This window comes from Mchenga conophoros, linkage group LG2, assembly GCF_057382185.1.
Source record: "Mchenga conophoros isolate Kocher_MC1m ecotype Shallow Benthic linkage group LG2, M_conophoros_male_GT1.1, whole genome shotgun sequence".
Lineage (NCBI taxonomy): Eukaryota > Metazoa > Chordata > Actinopteri > Cichliformes > Cichlidae > Mchenga > Mchenga conophoros.
In genome coordinates this window covers 37975814-37990688 of record NC_140527.1, presented here as the reverse complement: position 1 = coordinate 37990688, position 14875 = coordinate 37975814, and the positions used below count along the sequence as shown (strand labels likewise).

Genomic DNA, 14875 nt, shown 5'->3' with positions numbered 1-14875 from the left:
CATAGATGAGACGGCTACTAAAAATCTCGGACAAGTTTAAATCTCAGTGACTTTGACTTAGAGGTCAAGTTCAGAGGTCGAGTTTTCTGAAAACCTTGTGAATGCAACAATTCAAGAAGGAAGTCACCTATGACTTTCACATTCATACCACAGGCGCATCTACTGAAAGTTTTTGTATTGCTAAAAATGTTGAATGAGTTCTGAATCTTAGTGACCTTGAACTGAGAGTGGAGTTCAGAGGTCAAATTTTCTGAAAACCTCGGAAATGCGATAACTCATGAAGGAAGTCGCCAAGGATTTTCAAATTTATATCATAGGTGCAGTTACTAGGTGACTGAAGGGTAGCACTGGCAGCCCCCAGTATTTTTATATGAGGATATTTTCGTTAATGGATAAATTACCCAAAAGTACTTGTTTCCCTTTGTAAAATCATAAATTAACTGTAATAATTCACATGTGTTTGACACTGGGTTCAATTTTATTAGCCACACCCAGGTTTGATTACTACCATACCTGTTGAATCAAAAAATCAGTTATATAGAACCTGTCTAACAAAGTGGAATAGGCTAAAAATATAAAATACTATGGCTTATGCCATGATCTATAGAACCTCAAGAGAAACAAAGTCAGTGGCATCTATAACACCCACAACCCTGAAGCTGAAGTACCCTTGACCAAAAAGAACTCAAAAGTTTGTTTCACATTTGCCAATACACATCTTGATGAGCTCCAAGACTTTTGAGAAAATGTTTTGTTGGCTGACGAGCCAAAAAGTTGAACTTTTTGGAAAGTTTACATTGTGTTATATTTGGTGTGAAACTAACACAACATTTCTTAAAAAGAATGTCTTACCAAGAGTCGACATAGTGGTGGTATTGGGACTACTGGTGCTGCTTCATGACCTACAGCAACTTGCCATAATTGATGGATCCATGATTTCTGCTCTCTAACACAAAATTCTGAAGTCGAATGTTTGGCCATCAATTTGTGCCCTGATTCTCAAGTTCGTTTGGATTATGCAGCAGGACAGTGATCAGAAACACACCAGCAAGTTCACCTCTTAGTCAGGAGGCTATGGTTCAGGAGAACCATCCCTGGCTACTCTACTGCTTGTGGTACCCTTGGGCGCTGTTTGATGATCTGAAGCATATAAGTGTGACAAATATGCAGAAAATAAATCAGGAAGGGGACAAATACTTTTTCACAGTACTATATTCTTTGTGAGGTTTTTTTTCTCACTCCAAAGTTCAGGGATTGCAGCAACATTGTCTGCTAATCATTTAGTGTTTAGTGCTCCACTGGAGGCCTTGACACTGACAATAGCACAATGGAAAAACAATAAAAGGGGTTTTGTAAGTGCAGGTATTTTGCCACAGGGTGCAGGTAAAAATATGAAATACAAATAAACAAGCCCAGGGTGAAGGCTTAACATGCGAAGACAGTGGTTTACGTCCTCGTACTCCTTTGAGGTCTGAATGTACACCTCTGGAAAGTTAATCAAAGAAATAGCTTTCTCTTCTTTGTTGGTGCTCACCAGGCAGACAGCAAATTAGTGCAGTGCTTCAAGGTCCATGCTTCAACTTATTCTACGTGATATGTGTTTGCGCACATTTGATTTGCTATCGTTTTCCCTGATGGCCATACACTGCATTCTGGAAAAGTAGATGACGTCACATTGCTGTGTTTTGGCCTAGTGGCTCACTGAAATGAGCTTTTATGCAGCATCATTACAGAGAAAGGTGCCTTAGGCTGCAGGTTAGACTCTAAAAGTAAAATGCTCTAAATCAGAATGGACTGTGTGGTTTCTGTTTTAGTTTCCTAGCTCTAAAACTGATTTAATCAGAATCAGAATACTTTATTGATCCCTGGGGGAAATTATTTTTTGTTACAGTGCTCCATTTTAAACCAACATTAAGACAAGACAGACAATACGCTAACTAAGAATAGTACAATATATACATATATATACATACATACATAAGTCACTTATAAATAAATATTTGGAAAAGAAACATGTGTAGTTGTAGCAGCAAACAGTGTGTTAAGTGGATGCGTTGTACAGGGAGATGGCCACAGGCAGGAATGATTTCCTGTGTCGTTCAGTGGTGCTTTTCGGTAATCTCAGTCTCTCACTGAACGAGCTCCTGTGACTGACCAACATGTCATTTAGAGCCATGTAGTAAGATGATAATACAAGTATTTCAGCAGTGTAAGCCTAATACTGTTTTTTCTCTCATTTGCAGACTACAAGATGAATCCAAACTGCTCCAGCATTCTAATGGCCAGGGTAAAGTGGCCTGGTGCTTGAGAGAAGCTGTTCAATGGCTGCAGCATGCAGGTATTTTCTCCATGGCATGCAGAGCTCATGCCAATCAAACTGACTAAGAAAGCAATTCACCACTGGTGTACTTATGTTATAAGCCCTGTCTGGTAATATGTGAAATATATTAACATGGACTTTTTCCCACTATAGCTGAGGACTTAGTTTTGTTTAGTCCACAGAGCCCGCAACCTCTGACTTCCACTTCAATACTTAGCCCTAGATGCAAAGTTTTTTACTTCTTTTTTCTATTTCGACTTCTTAATTTATCATCTTCACTTTTGAAATGAACCAAATTATTAATGGTGTGTCAAATTTAATGTGCGGTTGATGTCTGCATACCAAAAACTCTGAAGCAGCACAGGGAGTCTAATCATTCATTATAAGTACCATTAAAAAATTACATCATGCTGCAACAATAGGAGATGCATGCGATGCATGCGATGCATGCGATGCACGCAGCTGTGTGTGGAGATTAGGATTCAGTGTTTCTTGATACTTGTGATAGAATGGAAGTCTGTTTAAAAAGTTGGGCAGTTGACAGATTTTGAAAATATTTCTAAAGAGGCTAAAAGAAGCGTTAATGTGAACTAGCCTTGAATTTTTATCATTATGTTTCTCTTGTAGATGTTCCTGTAAATCAGTCAGTTCAAAATATTTAATTCAATACAATTTAACAGTTTAACATTTGGGGGGAAAAGCTCTCGAATTCTTCCTCTCATCTTATTTTTCTCTAACTTCTCTAATTTCTACTGTCTAGAAATAGTGTTAAACTTTATAACTAACACCTTAAACCAGTTGTGGATGGATTGGACAAACAGTTATGTCTCTATCTTAAATTCTCACAAAATCATCCTGTTTTTATTTCAGTTTTGTTAACTTTTTTGTGGTGTAGTTTCAACATCATGGCAACTGTAAACGGATGTTGGCCAAGCCTGCCTACACAAACACCTGTTGTGTACTCATGTTTTGGCTTCCTTTATGTTTCATAGTAGATATGAAGCAGTAAATTAGTTTTTAGTAATTTAGTTGTAATGAGGTGTTGGCGGTTAAAAAGGTATTGGCGTTAATTTTCTTGCAGGATGTATACTGTTCATTGCTGTCTCAGAGGCTCAGGTGCCGCTTGTCTCTCAGGCTATTACTACTGGAATCTGCCTTCAGATTCAGCAGCAGATAAGAGCAGTGGTATCGCCTCTAATTGCCTGTTGCCTAAGAACTCCTAACTACTGAAGATGTGGGCTGAATGTAAAACAGTTTTCCCGAACTAGATTCTGTGCGTGCATTTGGGCACATGCAATTAGAGCCTCGCTCATTTGAATATACTGCAGTGTATTTTTTTTTCTTTTCTGGCCATGGAATAATTATCTAACCTCGATTATATTCTGCTTTCTTGTGCAGTCGTCAGTGCAGTTTGAAATACATCTGAGCTTTATCTCAACCAGTCAGCGTAGTTTGCGTTGCAGTTCAAAAGCATGTTGTTAGGTTGGGTGTATGTATTTGGACTACATAAAATATGCAACAGGGGCTCCAGTTAAGTTGATTGTGTAAAATGTGAACCTTTCTCTGGTTTCTGTTGATTGTTTTGTTGTGGTCTTTGGCTCCTTTCCATTCAGTTCCAAAAAAATTAAATCATAATAGTTTATCTATATATTTGAAAATTGCACAAACATTGCCTGTAATGTTCCGAAAGTCTTGTCTCTGGCAATGAAATCACCAAACTCACAAGAGATTTGAAGGAAATTAAAGATCGTTGCACTACTGCGCAGTTAATGACCATGCATCGGATGCCAATTCTCATCCAGCACACAATCAAACTCATTTGCAGAGGATTCAACAATGCTTGTAGCTACCTGTTTCAAGCATGACTCATTAACATGATCTGTTACTGTCATTAATAATCATGCTGAGTGCCACTAGATGCTAAAAGGAGGAGCGACAATTGCATTTTGTTATAGTTTGTGTTGGCTGCTTATAGGTTATCGTAATTAAATAATGTATGTTCAAAAAGTAGAGATTTATTAGTCTCCATAGCCACAGCAAATTATACCTGACACACCACATGACACACTCAGTCACATTGCTTCACTTTAAATTGGTGGTGGTGGTGGTCAGTAATGCCTTCTGAGTCCAGAGAGACATAAGAGTTTTCAGAGAGTTTTCAACCAAGCCAAGCATTGCCATTATCTCCCACAGAGCTGCCTACCAGAGCTTCAGAAGTATTCATTCCCCCAAGAAAGGCAATTGGATCCTGAACTAGCTAGCTGAATTAGCTAGATGCTGTTTAAGCCCTCATTCTAATTTTACACATACTATATTTTCATGGGATACTCAGTAGGCAATATAGTGTCCTACTTTAATACCCAAAGTGGAAGCAAATGGGTCAAAGCTCCTGTTTTTAACTGGGCACAGAGGAATGTCCGTCACTCCGGCCTTTGGGAAAAGCTTTCAAGGTGAAAGATTGTATGAGAGCAGCACTTTCTTCATGCTTGGTAGTTTTGCATCATACCAGGGATCATTTTGTCACTGCAAGATATTTTTGGATTTCTGGTCATCTTGTCTCTAAAAACTCCCACTTGAGCTTTTTCTGTTCTTTTTCATCTGAGTCATCTCCAAAGTACTGACACTGTTGTCCCAAATTTTTTTGCTGAGAGTAGCCTGCACAGTACCGGCCACATGACCGCATGCACTCAGTGCCAGTGATACTTGCCTAGGAATGTTCGTCAGCCTCTTGCCGGTGATTACTCTAAACAGCTATTTGACATAGAGAGCATCCCAGATGATGCTGTGTGTTTGAAATGGAGAGGATATTACCTGCTATTGAGTTACTAGTGCAGAAATTTTATAGACCAGGCCAAATTACTGGAAATTTGTAATGTAACATCCTGATGAACCATTTTCTATCAAGTGCTATGTGCATTTTCCTACTGTCCTTCTGTTTTACCTTCCCTGCCTGCTCTCTGATAGCTGCAGTTTAACATTCAAGTGTAAGCGGGTGAAAGGTACGTAGGAGGAGTAATAGTTGAGGATTACTGCTGTGTCAATCCATGTGACACAATAACACTTCCTTTTAAATAAAAGCGACCGATAAATCCCCTATGATCTCTTTATGCTGTTATCTGGGACTTGCAACAGTGGGGGAGAACAATACAGGTTGCTTTTCTTTTGTAATGATTTCACTAACAAAGCAAAACATTCCCATTTATGTTTATTTTGAACACTAAGAACATCTGTTTTTACATGTATCATACTGCTCACACACCTTAATAGTGGTCACAATTTGTAGCTTGACAAAAAGGCATATGTGCTACTAGTTGAGTGACTTTGAAATGTTGCTGCAGATATTAATCTTATCTTACTGAAATACACCTAATCTCTATCTGTTTGTCCACAAATTCCTCCTCCACAATCAGGAGTTCAGCAAAAGAAAAACTTGGCACATCTCTGCACATCTTAGGCCCCTGGAGTTTTTTCAGATATCATGAGATCATCATGTTGCCTGGCAGTCATGTACCAAATGGGCTAAAATGACCCCTCTTTAACCTTTATGCACCAATAGCAACTTATAAAATACTGTCTGGGGTGAGTGGTACTCATCACCCTCTTAGCAGATAAATCTATGGTATCAATTTCAAAACACCACCTAGATCACCTTGTTCTCAAATTATTGCATTTAGAAGATTTTTGTAAAAGTTGACCTCTAACTGATTTATTGCCACCCAGCACTGACACAGGCCCAGCAGACCTTTTACTCCCATCTGTGTGATGGGAACCTCTAAATAAGTCAACTGAGGAGTAAGACTGCAATAGCTCTGTTAACTAGCGCTCTATAGTACAACATCTATAGCATGTTGACCATACACAATAAGCAGTTGTATCTAGGCTTTGGGGTAGTGGTTAGCACTGTTGCCTCTAGGGATGGGTGTCGTTTAGGTTTTATCTGATACCGGTGCCAAACCGGTACTTTTGAAACGGTGCCGGTCCTTAAACGGTGCTCAAACCGGTGCTTAAAGAATGGAGAACACAAAATTGGTCCAAAAACCTCTCATGTTCAGCTGTTTTTTTTGTAAAAAGATAACAATGTTAGCCTTTTCTGCAGCTATGGGGCATATATGGTATCACTCTTGGCTGGAAGCAGTGCTTAATCAATGGAAAAAACACAAACTTTGTCCTAAACCTCTCATGTTTAGCTGTTTTCCACTTTTTCTTTGGTCATTTTAGCCTTTTTGGCCAGGGTGAAGGGAGTATCTGCCATCAAACAAGAGGACAGCCGCATGTAGCTATGATGATGTTTGCTAGTTCACCTTACATGCATTAATGTAATAACGTGGTTAGCCTACTCAACGTAAATTACACACGAACAACATGAAGCTACTCACGCAGAGAAGAACGGCTGCTGCTGCATCATCATCCTCATCATTTCTGCTACACTGGCAGGGCTAGGGGCCAGGACTCTCCTCTTCGGGTTTTTGGGGGATGTTGCTAACTCCGGGTTCGATAACAGGCACCACACCCGCAGTAGATGTGCACGGTGTGAGGTCTCGCAGCAAGCTATCAAATACGGCGCATTTCTCGGCTTTAAAAAAAACGCTATGCGTCGCCAGGTGTTTCATCAGATTCGAGGTGTTACCTCCTTTGACAGTATCACAGTATCAGCTTAAAGCACTTGTTGCTGCTGAGTTTGCATCTTTTGCTGTGAAGTACAGCCAGACTTTGACCGCTTCGCCTTGGACATTTTTAATCTGTAGCTCTGCTCTAACAGAACGTACGTACCTGGCCCCGCCTACTATCCTTGGAAACGTAAAATGATTGGCTAGAATCTGAAGTGTGTGACATCTCAGGAAAAAAAAGCACCGAAATAAAGCACCGAAATGTGCGCTGCTTTTCGGTCTGGTTACTACCGTTTATGTCAGATGGCACCGGACACCGGTACCCATCCCTAGTTGCCTCACAGGAAGAAGTTCAATTCCACCATCAGGCAAGGGTCTCTCTGTTTGGAGTTTGCATGTTCTCCCCTGGTACTCCGGCTTTCTCCCACAGTCCAAAGACATGTACTTAGTGGGGATAGGTTAATTGGAAACTCCAGGTGTGAATGTGAGCGTGAATGTTGTCTTTGTCTATGTGTTAGCCCTGCGACAGACTGGCAACCTGTCCCTCTCGCCCTAAGACCGCTAGGCTAGGCTCCAGCCCCCCATGAGCCTGAAAAGGATAAGCGGAAGCGAATGGATGGATAGATCTAGGCTGTCAGAGTAAACTGGCATTTAAACCAGAGAAGTACATATCTGCATTTTGCACAACCAGCCACCAAGAAAGGAATGCTGGTGGTGCTAGCAGTGTTAACGCTGGTTCCAGTACCACACATATCTGGGACATTTGAAATAAGTACAATATTAATCTTAAATACAGACACACACTATTTGTGTGATCACCAGTGATTTACCTTGTCTATTAAGATGAGGTTTTTTTAGGTATTTAGTTTTTCTAATTCACTAGTGAGAGAAATCTGTCCTTGGTGATCAAGAAATAAAATGCTGTGTTTTTCAGGCGTGCAGTTATGTTGTTATCTTCTTGTCCAAACAACTTGCCATTCATAGCAGCAGGCTAATATTAGCTCTCACCTTTGGTTCATTCCATCTCCCTCTGTCTGTCTCATCAACTCTTCTGATACAAACAACACACACACACACACACACACACACACACACACACACACACACACACACCAACTTTGCTCCACCAGGCGCAGAATTAAGCTTTCTTTCACCTCTGTACCCACAGAGAAAAGAACAGGTATTATTGCTAGAATAATCAAAATTTCACATCAATATTAACGGAGTAATTTTTATAGAATAACATTTGTTCGTGGTAATGAAATCCACAGCCTCTCAGAATTGGTAAATGTGAATCTACTTGATGAAACTTTTGTGTTTGTATGCAGTTTTTCCTCCATGTAAGATCAATGTATTGTGTCTTGCACACTGATTGCAACTCCTCTATGTTGATCTGTTTTCATCACCATTAGGACCTGCTATCTGCCTTGTGCCAGCCTCAATTTTTGTTATACTGTAACCACAAACTATGAAACAGAAGTGGGCAAAGTAATACAGTCTAAAAAATGGTACAATTACCATTTTGTTTCAGTGACCACATCATGAAACTCACTAATGTCTTTTTCTCTCACATTTTCTACAGCAGCAGTTTTGTGATGGTGGTAGCTAATTACAATATATTGAACTCATCTCTGCCTCCAGCCTTTTATATTTTCACAAAGAAGGCTGGGGGTTGAATTTCTAGTAGGCTGAAACGGCTGTTGAAGCACCTACACACACACACTTCAGCACTCTCTGCCGCACCAACACATTAATGCACATACAGTATCTGTGATTTTCGTATTTTCTGTGTCATCAAAAGGTTTTGGAGCTGCTTTCTTGAGAGCAATTGAAGAAGGAATACTAGGACTGGCTGACTCTCAGTCACAATAAACTTCTGACATATTTCTCTGAATGTTTGTGAGTAAGTTTACACATTAGACAAACATCAGTTACTTAGTAGTTTGGCCCAGTATGCCCATTTTGAACCATGCGTGGTAGAGTATATAATGCACATCGTCGGCAGTGATTGTACAGCATAGTTGTTTTTTCTTTGCCACATTTTGTGTTTCAAATCTCAGTACCTTGTCATATCCAGCCATTTTTTATGGGGAATGACATAGTGACATGACAGTGTTGTCACTCCTGCAAGTCTGAATAAATCTCCATGTTGAACAAGCAGTACAGTGGCTCAGGAGTTATTCCTGTGTACATTGAGTGGAATCTGTTCTTTCTAAAATTATTTCTCCAAAGTGCATTTGACCAAGGCCTTTGGTAAAGCTGCGTCCACACAAGGAGTGAGTCGCTCGTAACACATCGCTTTTAAACTCACGGCTGGTCACTAGCAACCTTCCAGGCTCCGGTTGTCTAGGTAACTCTCTCAAGTGTTTGTGCCGCGGTCCATTTGCCTCGGAAGCTGAGAGGGATGCAACTCCCAAGTTGAGTGTGTTCCAATAGTAAAGACGGAAAAGTAAGGAAAAATGGCACAAGCAATACAACACAATGCTTGTTTTTATTTTTTATTTTTTCCCACTTAAAAACGCCACTCCAACATATTCTCAGAAACTCAGAAATTCCGAATTTCAAATTTAGCTAGAATGCACTATTTCTACCCTGTTATATATGGGATCACATCTGTAGTCCCTTCAGTGGGGTGCTTTCTTTGTCTTGGGATCCACTCAGTGCACAACCAGTGTTCATCATCAGTTGAAGTCACATAACGTCATTGACTTTGTATGGTCTCTGGTTGCCAGGTCACTGCAAATCGCCGGCTTTGTGAGCAGCTGTTGGGCTGGGGTTGGAAAATGTTCTTTTTCCACATCAAAACACTGCAGAGCCATGCTGGTTAGTGCGTCTTCCTTTTCTTACTGTACAGCCTTGCTTGATAATCTTCTTGTCACAAAGAAGATGTAAACAAGCCTAAACAAAAACAATCTATATATTTCTGTTTTCATAGTATTTATTTTTCTGGATATAAATGGAGAGAATTTGCAACACAATTTCTAACTGTATTTAGACCCCTGCAATATTAGATAGAGTATATGGACTGATTCTTATATAGTGCTCTTCTACCTGAGCACTTCATAGGTTCAGTTTCTAGATGACATACTCTACCTCCCGACCTAGAGCCACCCCAACAAACATACTTGGTGCTTCTTGCATATTTGAGAAGAAAATTTGTTTTGAAAATGTTGCATACACCATCCAGATTTGGGATTTACAACTTTAGAGACATTTGAGTTCCTTTCTTTCTTTCTTTTTTAACCAAGGGGCTTTTTTGTCGACTGACAGCACAACTGAAGACGTTCACCATTTCCTGCTTGTTTACTTCCACTGATGCTCTACTAATAGGACTTTTCTTCTCTAATCACAATGTCACACTCGTGCCTGTCAGTCTTAGGAGGATAATGTGGCTGAGAATCAAATGTGTGTTGTGGCTTCAAGTGAGACTGCTAAGTTCATGACATTGAACATTTAAGTAGAGTACCAGTAGAATAAATTGTCACTGGTCTTGTATGAACTGTGATAACGGGTCTGATATGTAATTTCTGAGTGATTCAAATTCTTTACTTTTATTGGATCTGTTAAACACAGTGACACATTAATTTCACTTTGTGACATGTTCATTACTGCGTGAAATGCTCTCCGAAATGAAATATTGGTGCCACCAAATTATGTGTCCGTGCCACTAATGGGAAAATGTCAGTCGCGGGAGGAGCAAAAAATAGAGCTCTTTGGAAGTTTTGCTTTCAAACGACTCGTTGCCTGATTTAATTGCAGTGTGGTTTACTGCAAAACCTTACTACTTTCAGAATTTGCCAGAGTTTGGAGAGCAGATCTTGCATAAAGTTTATTCATGCCCACACTTTAGACCAGAGGCTGTTGCTTGTCCTTTGTAGTTTTTTTCCTTCTTGTGTTATATGTATTCATGTATTTGTCTATTTTTTTGATAACTGACACCAGTTTTTACAGCTTGAAACTCTGACATTAGTTCAGAGGCTTCATTGCAGTTCTGTACAGCTTCTACTGTATGGAGGCCACATTACTGTCACCAAAAGGATGTTTGTTTGTTTTATGTCAAACTTGCATCATGTAATATTGTGGGTCTCTCAAGTGACATCTTTAATCAAATCCACTTATAAATCATTGCAACCTTAAAATAGAGTCACATCACTGATTCCACTGGTGACAGGACACTCGGGTCATGTTAACACAGCAGTTCCTTTGTTTAATTCTCACATGCTGAGAGGTGTCTCTCTTGGCTGAAGAAGTATTCGCTCTTAGCTGGAAAATTTTCTGTTGCTCACTGCAGGGAAAGCTTTATAAGGAATGAGACTGCAGCAGCAGGACACAGTGACTCTTTTTTTCCTTCTTCCTTTTTTTACGCTGGAATTGTCACAGAGCTGCCTCCCGTTGGTCTCCGTCTCTATGCTTCTGGGCAGTCCTGGTGTAAATTATTTTCCCGAGTATAAATAGGCTGACAGTCTGGCAGGACCAGGTGGTCTAATCTGCCAGTTCAGAGACTTGCTCTCTGCCTAGCAAGGTTGCGTGGCAGTTGTTTGTCCCCACATTAACACAGACCATATTCCCCACAGATCGGCTAGTTGTTGTATAGGGATGCAGCGGTGGCTTCAGAGATATTTGTGAAGTTTTCTCTACTTAAGAGACACCTTATATTTTGTTTATTAAATAGGCATAACGACATGGCTGAAGGAGAACATCATTTGTGTTCACCTAGCTTTTTAGTTTATAGTAAAAAGAAAATGAGCTATTTCATTGAGGTACAGCTGTAAAAGCGAAATGTGTAGGTCTGCTCTCGTGTCCTAAGACCAGGTTTTCTCTTATTCCCTTTTTTCACAGTGCAAACTGCTCCTCATTCATGTCAGATAAACTGAAAAGAAAGTTTGTGAGGCTACTGTACCTGTATCTAGTGTTTGGGAAATTGTTCAAAGAAACAGTTTGAGAGGATTCAATTATATTTCCTTGCACCCAGTGCTTGCCATCTGGAAACAGTATGGCACCTGAATATTGAGCATAACAAGGTTTTCCCTTGGTGACAGTTTTGGAGCAGCAGCAGCAACAACAACAATCGTTACTGTGTGGTTAGTACAACCTGTCTGCCTCAGTTTCTTTTTCCTTTATGGTATACAGAAATCATTAGATGAATTTCTCCAGTTTGAATCATATTTGGAGTTTTGTAAACTTTTGTGGACTTTTCTTATTATGTGAGACATGCTTTTATGAGGTGAAATGCAATTCTAATACTAATTATCACTTATTTCCCATTTTAACTCAATTCTAATAGGTAGCCATCCCAGTCTAACTTTTGCCTCTGTGTGTGGCCCGTTTCCATCTCCTCTGTCAACACTTTCACCCATTTTCAGTCCCATCAGAAGTGCCAACATGTCACCAGCAGCGCTAAAGTCTAATAGCTATGGGAACATTTTCTCTGACACCTGCAGCAAACACGAAGCCTGCTGGGCTGCTGGGAGAACAGAGGGAGGTTTATCTGGGATGGCAGGCCTCGCCTCCACTGCCATGCCAATAGAGGCAGCAGCACAGAGCTTGGTGCTTCACAGCCAGATAAGGCCTCCAGACAAAGAAGCGCTGCAGCTAGACCCCACTCACTACAATAGAGAAAAGAAAACAAGATGTATGACTAATAACCCTTGACAGTTTGCTCCACTTAGATGTTATACTTTCAGCCTCTGAATTAGTATTCAGTATTAAAGCTCAAGGTTTTCATTACACAAAACTAAAGTTTCTCATTGTCAGTTTTAGCTAAATTAACATTGTGGATATTGCTAAGTTAGACTTGCTCTCCCAGGCGACTAGGCCAAAAAGGTCCACATAATAACTAGATGTGAAGTATACAATTACTGTGACACTACTGACATATAATGAAGAATCTTTCTTCGTAATAGTCACCTGATTTAGTTTTAAACGTTTGAATGTTGCTTTGTTTTTTACAATAAGAAATCATTAACTCTTCAGTTTACTTTTGTTCAGCAACCCACATCTAACAGAGCCAAAGACACTGTTCTCTTTGGCTCTCTACTACCGCGTAGTGAAGACGATGAATACAGTGATTAAACTCTCTGTATTACAAAATGAATGGAAGTATGGAAGCACGTCACCTACAGGTGATACTATTTTGGTGGCGATATCACTGGGTCATGTCTAACAGTATGCAGTGTATTCTGCATCGTCTTATTTACAGATTTCAATTTCTATTGTCTAAATGCTGGACTGGGGACCAGAAATTAAGTTGAAAGTCTGAATGAGTGACCCTGTGGAAACCAGGAAACAACCCAATGCGCCACAATACCTGCGCCATGTTTTAAAGCTGTCAAAGAATGTTCAGTATTGTTGTTGTGTTGTGTTTTTGTTTATTTGTTTATTAGGCAAGGTTTAATTTGGCCTTTCTGTTGTTGTATCTGATGAATGTTTGCACTTTGTGGTGAATCTTCTGCGTTTTTATCTCGTCTTCCTTTATTGAAGATTTGAAAGCTGTTCTCCACTTTGCTGCATGCTGTGAAGGTTTCCCTTTATCATTGAAAGCTTCCTGCAGTTACCACCAATGCCTTTCATGTATGTTTGAGCCATTTCATGGGTTTTTTGGTCACAATCTACCATACTCTTGATTTGCAAGCTTATTATTTTGGGAATTTGATTTGTTAATGCAGCCTAAATATGGCCTGCTCGACACAGAAACTGCTTCCAAATGCAAATCTCCTTGGGTAAGGGGAAAAAACTCTCTAAGCTGTTGAAAAAACAAAACAAACAAACAATGAATAAATAGTGCACACCTTTCAGTGGAACAGCTTCTGACTCAGTCTCCAATTACATATAAGCCCCTGAAAATATGCATCTGTGTACAAAAATGGATATAATTCCACAAAGCTTTATTTATTATTTTTGTTGACGTCACTGAATCAAATTCATTTTCGTCTTGAATCTTTCATTTTAAATCTATTGTGGTGACATACAGGCGTAAAATGATAATAGGGTTAGAAAAGACTGAAAATATTGTGTTGCATAAAGTAAATTGACCGAAGGACGGTAACATGATTGGACATAGGATGAGCATCCTAGCGTGCTCGATTTTTTCAGAAGGAAAGATGGAAAGGGATTCGCAAGCCTCGCCTGTCTGTTAACGACTGCAATTTAAGATGAACATTTTCAATGTAAAATTGCTTTGAATTTAGGGATTTCATCATCTATAGCACATTTCTTCAAAAATTCAGAAAATCTGGAGAAATCACGTTACACAAGAAGACAAGGCAGAAAACCAATATTGAATGGCCGTGATCTTCAAACCCTCAGGCGGCACTATATTTAAAACAGACACCGTTCTGTAGTGAAAATCACTGCACGGGCTCAGGAATGCTTTTGAAAGCCGTTGTCAGTGAACACAGTGTGTTGCTGTATCCACAAATGTAAGTTAAAGCACTACTATACAAAGAGAGAACCATATGCATTATGAATATAAAGTGACTGACTTTCTTTGAGCCCACATTTTTCACAATGGATTGAGTTAAACTGGAAACCTGTCTTTAGTAATTTCATATTTGATGCAGATAAAAAGAGAAGTTGGACTCAAAGCCAGAATCTATTATGGTGTATAATGGTGCATTAATGTACATGATAACTTGCATTTCTGTGAATGCACCGTTTCTGTAGAAATATCCAAAACTAATAGACACAGGTTTTAGAAATTTAGAAAGTAATAAAGATTTTATTTTCCCCCTACATATCTCTGTGAGTGAGTTTCTTGGTCTTCACCTGTCTAGTCCAGACTAGTCACGTGCTCTTTTTGGCTTTTGATTTTTAAAGTAAGGCAATGAACTGTTGAGCAGTAAAATTCTACATCAAGCAACAATAAAAAAGAAAATACCAAATGTCCTTCAGACAAATATATGCTCTCTTTTTTTTAATATGGTGGCAGCAAAACTTAAAGTTGGAGTAG

General features: G+C 39.5%; 1 protein-coding gene across 3 annotated transcripts in view; it reads left to right on the top strand.

Moving 5' to 3' along the window:
• Positions 1-14875, top strand: part of enox2 (ecto-NOX disulfide-thiol exchanger 2) — a 184595-nt gene that overhangs the window by 17102 nt on the left and 152618 nt on the right. For all 3 annotated transcript variants that reach the window (XM_085244976.1, XM_085245004.1, XM_085244995.1), the window contains exon 3: positions 2244-2338. The gene's annotated coding sequence lies outside the window, so the exon portion shown is untranslated. The remainder of the gene's footprint in view (positions 1-2243; positions 2339-14875) is intronic.